Below are 7,339 nucleotides of genomic sequence, written 5' to 3'. Positions count from 1 at the left end.
CATCGATCGACTTCAGTTAGCAGCAGTAGTGAAGGAATCGCTCCATCGGGTTCCGTTAACAGCCATCAATCGATCGCTCGGGTTCAGTAACGCGTAGCCTGCAGTGCAATCGCTCGGGTTCAGTTAGAGCCCAACGCCTCGCTCGGCTTTAGTTAGAGCCAACGCCTCGCACACACACGCGTATGTATGAGAGAAACACGCATCGCTCCTCCCCCGACCTCCCACCGTAACCGGCAACTCCCCGAAATTTTCCTCCCCCTCGCTTCTACCATGGTTTTTTCCGTCATGGATGGCCCAAAGAATGTCATGCAGCTACGTCTCCGGCCCGCCCAAGACGAAAAGCCCATTTTCTGTCATGATTTTTTGTATAGAAGTAGGAGCCCACCACATCTATGATGATACCAGGTTTTGTCACAATTATCATCATAGAAGTGTCATACGTATGACAGAAAAAAAATTCGTTCGGCCCAAAATGTCGGATGTGTCTTTTTTTGTAGTGATAGAAATGGCTTACAACCGTGATATGGAGTTGGTCACTGTTCGCTGGCCCATCCTGGTTCCTCCACTGGTCCAGGGCTGCAATATGATTATCATTTGAGCAGCGACCACAAGTACAGAAGCCTAAGCCAAGAATGCCAAGACTTCCAGGCGCTGCCACAGCCCCAGGATCCTTCAGTGTCAACAGCTTTAGAGCCCACAACACCTTCTTTGACAGTGAAAAGAATCCATACTCGAAGCCAAGGATCTCTTCAGATTGCTTCTGGAGCCATCAACGGTGCAGCTATTACTCCTGTGTCCTCTACAATCAAGAGAGAATCTTTCCTCACATGCGCCTTGATGGTGAAGCTATGGCTAGGCTCCCCTGTCTTGAAGAAGCCATGGATTGCTTTTGGGATGCTGGCCTTCTGGAATTTGTCACAACCAAAGAGCACTGGAATGAAGAGCTTCTGCTGCAGTTCTATGCTACTCTTCACATTCGTGACTACTACCGGGATCCAAAGACATGGATCCTCGAGTGGATGACAGGTGATGTGCACCATGAAGCTAAATATCAAGATATCATCGAGCTTACCTCCCTGCCCACTCTAGGTGAATTGTACGAGTCTGGTTGTCAGCGCCACACAGAAGGACTGCAGAGCATTTTTCAGCGGCCTGAACCCAATATGAGTCATATGCTCAGCATGATGAAGCCATTGCCTCAAGATGCAGAATATCCCAAGGAATTCTTTGTCTAGGACCTCAAGTACTTGCCCCGCATAGTCTATCATATACTGAGGCGTACTCTATGGCCAATCAAGGGACATCCTTCTGAAGCCAAACTTGAAGGCGCTATGAAGACTTTGGTATTCTATATAGTCAATGGCATCAGATTCAACTCCTAGGATTTCTTCATCAGACAACTTGCTGCATCTGGGATTGATCTGTTTGGCCTAAAGTTTTATGCTCCATGGGTGATGCGCCTAATCAAGCTTCATTCTACTGTCAACTATCAGCCTTCAGCACGCAACCATCTTGTATTTTTGCCTGAGGTTGATCTACCAGTTGAGGCCATCTACCCCGAGCCTGCAAAGGAGGCGATATATCTTCACAATGCTGATCATCAAAGCTTCAAGCATCCCATAGAAGGAGTTCATGTTCCAAATGTTGTTGTTCCTTCTTATCCTCTTGCTGGCAATGTGCGTCTGCCTCATCGTGCAAGTACCGAAGCCACTGCCAGTACAATTTCTCAACGTCCTCGGAAGCGTTCTCGTGTACTCAATGACCAAGAGTTGCTTGTGGCCTTACATCAGAAGCAGGACAAGCACCACGACTGGCTGAAGCGTCAGATGCATAGTCTCTTGGTGGATGTCAATCGCATTCGCAATCTGGCCACCAAGAACTCATTTGTTGCCCATGAGAATGTGCGAAGGTCCTAGAAGAGCCTCACTCTGCTGTGTTCTGAAGATGATTTTCAAGCAGATGGCTTCACCGAAAGCTTAAAGTTTGACTGCAGGCCTCCACCTAATGCAAGTTGGTGTCGTACTCCCTCACTTGAAGATTCTGAGTATTCATCTTCGGCTGCGACTGTTGTTGCGAATGTCGTCGATGAAGAAGACAACACCACTTCACCGACCATGACTACACCGCATATTGACTCAGCACCAGGCCCTTCTGCTCCACCAAACTCCAACATCGACTCTACTCCACCATCTGCTCCTTCTTGGAACGAGTAGATGCTCTATGTCTTCAAACCTTTTTGGTCATTACTGACAAAAGGGGGAGAAGCATATGAGTTGATAGACTTCAAGCGGGTCCTTATGGGTGGCTGCATTATTTTGCCAAGTTCTTACAACTCTCGTCTTTTGAAACATTTGGTTCTCTAAGTTGTAACACTTAAATTTGATGGTCATCTGCTACTTTTTCTGCTATTCTGTGATGCGATGATAAATTCCGCATGAAGTCATTCTGCAGACATCCATTTTCCATTATGCATATCATTGTCTTATTTACTTACTTATATGCATAATGTATTGTCTTCACACTTTGAAGATGGCCTCCACAAAGCAAAACCTGTCATGTGCATTTGCATTCAAAAGCAAATCACTTATATGCACATCTTCAGGGGGAGCCTCGTCATATGTATGAAGACAATACTCACAACACTAAACTTTCACATACTTTTATCCCCGTTGAAAACTTCAACCTGTTTGTCATGAATCACCAAAAAGGGGGAGATTGTAAGTGCATCTAGTGCCACCCCTAGTTGGTTTTAGAGTATTGACGACAAACTTGGTTGAGGGACTAATGTGTTTGTGATAATTGCAGGATAACACAGGTAGTAGTCCCATACTGATTCGGTTTGCCTACCAGAGATGACCCCTAAAAATGTGTGAAGACATTGAAGACAATGGTGGTCTGTGAAGATATTCACATTGAAGACTATGACAGGAGAAGACATCACGTGAAGACTATGGAGCGCGAAGACATAGTTGTTTTGTAGTTTCCTTTTCCTCTTTGTTGAGTCATAGGAACCACTGTACTGTTAAGTGGGGTCCAAGTGAACAAAGTCAGAGTGACTGATGTGATGCTCAACCAAATCATATGTCTTCGAGCGAAGACAATGAGAGAAAATATTATCCAGAGCTGGATGAGTCGGCTTTGCTTATAGCCCAAGCTAAGTTGTCGCGTATGTTTGAAATCTAACCGTTGGACACGTGTCAGTTCCTTAGTGACCCATGGTCATTTTGGACAAATCAGGTCCGGTTGCCTCCTGGCTATAAATAGCCCACCCCCTACACCATAAATTGGTGGCTGCTCAGAGTTAGTGCACGGCTTTTGTCATTTGAGAGCAACCCACCTCTGAAGCCTTTGAGAGAGAAATCCTTGCGAGGACAAAGCCCAAAACACCCAGAGCCAAAGAGTGTTAGGCATCACTAAAGTCTTTCTGTCCGCGTGATCTGAAGACTTATTATACTTGAGGACTGTGAATCCTCCAGCCGGTTAGGCGTCGCGTTCTGAGCATCCAAGAGTCATTGTGGATTGCCGGTGAACGAAGTCTGTGAAGGTTTCGAAGTCTCCCTTGAAGACTTACCAGAGTGATTGGGTGAGGACTAAGTGTTCTTAACTCAAGGGGAATAAGGTGAAGACACGGTCTTTTGAGTTGAATCTCAGCCTCCCTAACCAGATGTACAGTTGTCACAGCAACTGGAACTGGTCCAACAAATCCCTTGTCCTCTCCGAGCAACTGGTTCTATCCTTCCTCTCTCGCCTTACTTACAGTTTGTCTTCATGAAGTCTTTGCCCATTTGCATGATCTGATTGACTTCACTGCATGAAGACTATTTACCGATTGGCTTCATACTATCTTCCATCCTGATCCATACTACCTAGCTGTTGATAGTCTTCGTGCTTTCACTACATTGCTTACTTGACTATGACTTGTCTAGTGTAGTCTACCTTCCGCTGCATGTCAATAGATTCAATTCTATTTTTTGTCTTCAAAACACCCCTGTTTTGAAGACTTTCATAAAAATCGCCTATTCACCCCCCCCCCTCTAGTCGAATACTAGCACTTTCATGTATGTTACTACATATGTTACTTCCACTATAGTAGTCTTAGTGCTCGCCCTTGGAAAGTTGAAGTGGTGCCCCTCTGCAAGGGTAATTGGACCAGGCCCAATGTAACATGTAGATGGTTTTTGTTTCTTCCTCTTTTAATTTTCCCTCTCTTACATTTTTCTTTTTCCAAAACATGTAGGAAAGATACATGTATTCCATTAAGAAGAAAAGGAGTACAATGTCGAAGACTACACAACCAATACATCACAAAAAGATGGTTTATCCCCACACAACTACACAACCTTACATCACCAAAATTGACGCAGTCCAAACAACACCAAAACACTCCAAAATGACCAAAAACTCGACTGAGGCGGTCCTGCGGCCTACAAACTGAATATAAAACCCTAGCAACCAAGGGTAGATTAAACTACAACACCAATGGCAGGGGTCTCTACAATTCGTGGCAGGCCAGACAACCCTATGCAGAACACGACAACCACGATGGGTACAAGCAATGCCGGGAGTACAACAACGACAAGAATGGAGTGATGCCAAAAAGTGTATGAGTGAAGCGTCGTTGCTAGGACAAGATGACCACTGAGACACCATGAAGCAAACAATGCACACAGCCGAACAGACCACCAACCAGTCGACCAGAGGAAGGGATGATCCAACAGAAAGATACGTTTTGGGCGAGCTTGTCTCAGACTATTGGGTTTTATGTTTTTCAGCTAAAAACTAAAATTTATTTCTTTCAAATTTGACTTATATATGCATATATTTTTAGTGTTTTGATTAACAGCGACATGTCGTATTACAACATCATGTTGCAAGTGAACTAGATTACGAGAGCTCCTCGTCGGCGCCTTTAGCGCCCGATAGAAGTTCGGGCGCCTACGCGTTCTCTCGTTGGGCTGGTTTCTAGGAAGCCCAGTTACGACTGTTTCTCTTCTTTGTTTCGACTACTTCCTTCGTTCGTGTGCGTACACGTAGAAGTACGTTCGTTTGTGCGGCTGGAGTGTTATGACTGTTTTTTCCGTTCTTTGCGCGGTTGAGGTATTTTTGTATTGACTTTTCTGAATTTTTTCATCCGTATAGTAAGTAATAAAATAAACTGAGGTTTATGGTAAGAAATAAAATGAACTCGGGTTTCCTTTTTTTTCTTTTTCTTCTTTTGGTAACCTAAGGTTATGGCGCTCACGAAGGATGCCAGCACGCGAACCCGTTTCACCCGCTCGGTCGCTTTTTCAGATTCTTTCTATTGTCGGTCGGAAAAAACCCAGCCGTTTTTCAATAGTCTTTTGAAAAAACAAAGAAATCACAAAAAATGTGATTTAGAAAGATGTTCGCGAAAAAAAAGTTCAGAAACTTCAAAAAGAGTTCAAGAATATGAACAATTGTTCATCAATTTTGAAAAAAGTTTGTTAAATTTGGAAAAAAATTCATTGAATCTGAAAAGAGTTCAGAAAATATGAAATTCGTTCATCAAATTTTGAAAAAAAATCATTGAATTTGAAAAATAAGTTCATTAGTTTTGAAAAAAGTTCATTGGATTTGAAAAAAGTTCACCAAATTTGAAAGAAGTTCATCAATATTTGAAAAAAAGTTCATCAGATTCAAAAATAGTTCATCAAAGTTGAAAAAAAGTTTGCCAAATTTGAAAAAGGTTCATCGAATTTGAGAAAAGTTCATCGATTTGAAAAAAGTTCAATGATTTTGAAAGAAAGTTCATCGATTTTGACAATGGTTCATCGATTTTGTTCATTAAATTTGAAAAAAGTTCATCAACTTTGAGAAAAGTTCATCAACTTTGAGAATAGTTCATCGAATTTAAAATAAGTTCATCAGTTTGAAAAAAGTTCATCGAATTTGAGAAAAAGTTCCTCAAATTTGAGAAAAGTTAATCGAATTTGGAAAAAAAGTTCATTGATATTGAAAAAAGCTCATCAATTTGAAAACAGTTCATTTCTTTTCGAAAAGTTCACTAGAGTGTTAGCCAGGAAATAAAAATAAAATTGTGGATTTGAGAGCAGTTCGTGAAAAATGAAAAGTTCACGCATTTAAGGAAAAAAGAAAAAGGAAAAGGAAACAGAAAATGAAAAAACGTTGTAAAAACCGGCCAAAGAAAACGAAAAAAACAGATTCCAATCTTTAGTGTTATTACAAGTTCACACAGCACAAAAGGAATAAAAGAAAATAAGTAATCGCGGCACCTGAGGTGTCCCAGCTAGTTGTGGTGGTTAGAATAGAAACCTGAGGCTCAGGATCGAATCCCACAGACGCCTGTTTTTTGAAGCTTTGAATAAACGAAAAGAAAACATAAACGGGCCAAGCCCAGGCCAGAGGAGTGTATGCGCCGGTTAGTACAATAGCCTTTAACGGGCGCAGAGAGCGCCAAATAGGAAATGGCCTAGATTATCCCGTGATATGTGATGTTATACCACCGGGCCAGACTTTCTTCGGGCTTAAAAGTTAATGCCTGAGACCGGCCTCATAGCAGTTGGACTGCAATTTAGGCCCGAGCCCTCCAGTTCATTCTTCCGGACCTCACGATAGTTTAGTAAATATGATGCATGCATCGCCGAGGCTATATATCGTCTGGAATTTCCTATTTACCGCACGCTACGATGAATTGTCATTGATTGGCACCGAGGATGCACCCAGCAAGCACGTAGGCCGTCCATTTAGTGCTAGGAAGAGCTTTCACTTTTGAGAATGTTCTCGACAGGTCCAGTTTGGTTTTATCCGGTTATGGGAACCTTCTAAAAAGTTCCTAAATTTTTTTCTTTTTTTTTGGTTCTTTTATTTACTGCCTTTTACAGTTGTTTTCTTAGTTTTTTTGTTTCTTTTTGAAAAAAATCCCGAATCTAAAAAAATGTTTGAAATTTCAAAAAAAAGTATGATTTTTTGAAAATATCCAGATCTACAAAAGTTGTTCGTATTTATACCCAAAAATGTTTGGGTTTCAAAAAAGGTTAGTATTTCAAAAAATGCTCTTAGAAAATTTTTGAGTTTGCAAAAAAATGTTCAGCATATAAATAAAATCTTGTTTTGAAAATTTGTTCGAGTAGTCAAAATGATGTTCATGTTGCACAAAAATCTTCAAGTTTTCAAGAAATCTTTGAAATTTGAAAAAATGATCCTGGTTTCAATAAATGTTTGGAAATATGAAAAGGTGTTATATTTTCCAAAAAGTTTCAATTGTGTTAAAAGGGTTCACATTTTCCAAAATTGTTTACAATTTTAGATGTTGTTTTCAAAACTGTCAGGAAAAACCTCGCGTTATAATCTTTCTTTG

Source organism: Triticum dicoccoides, chromosome 2B (genome assembly GCF_002162155.2).
Source record: "Triticum dicoccoides isolate Atlit2015 ecotype Zavitan chromosome 2B, WEW_v2.0, whole genome shotgun sequence".
NCBI lineage: Eukaryota > Viridiplantae > Streptophyta > Magnoliopsida > Poales > Poaceae > Triticum > Triticum dicoccoides.
The sequence above is the reverse complement of the archived record's forward strand: the minus strand, read 5'-3'. Positions refer to the sequence as shown.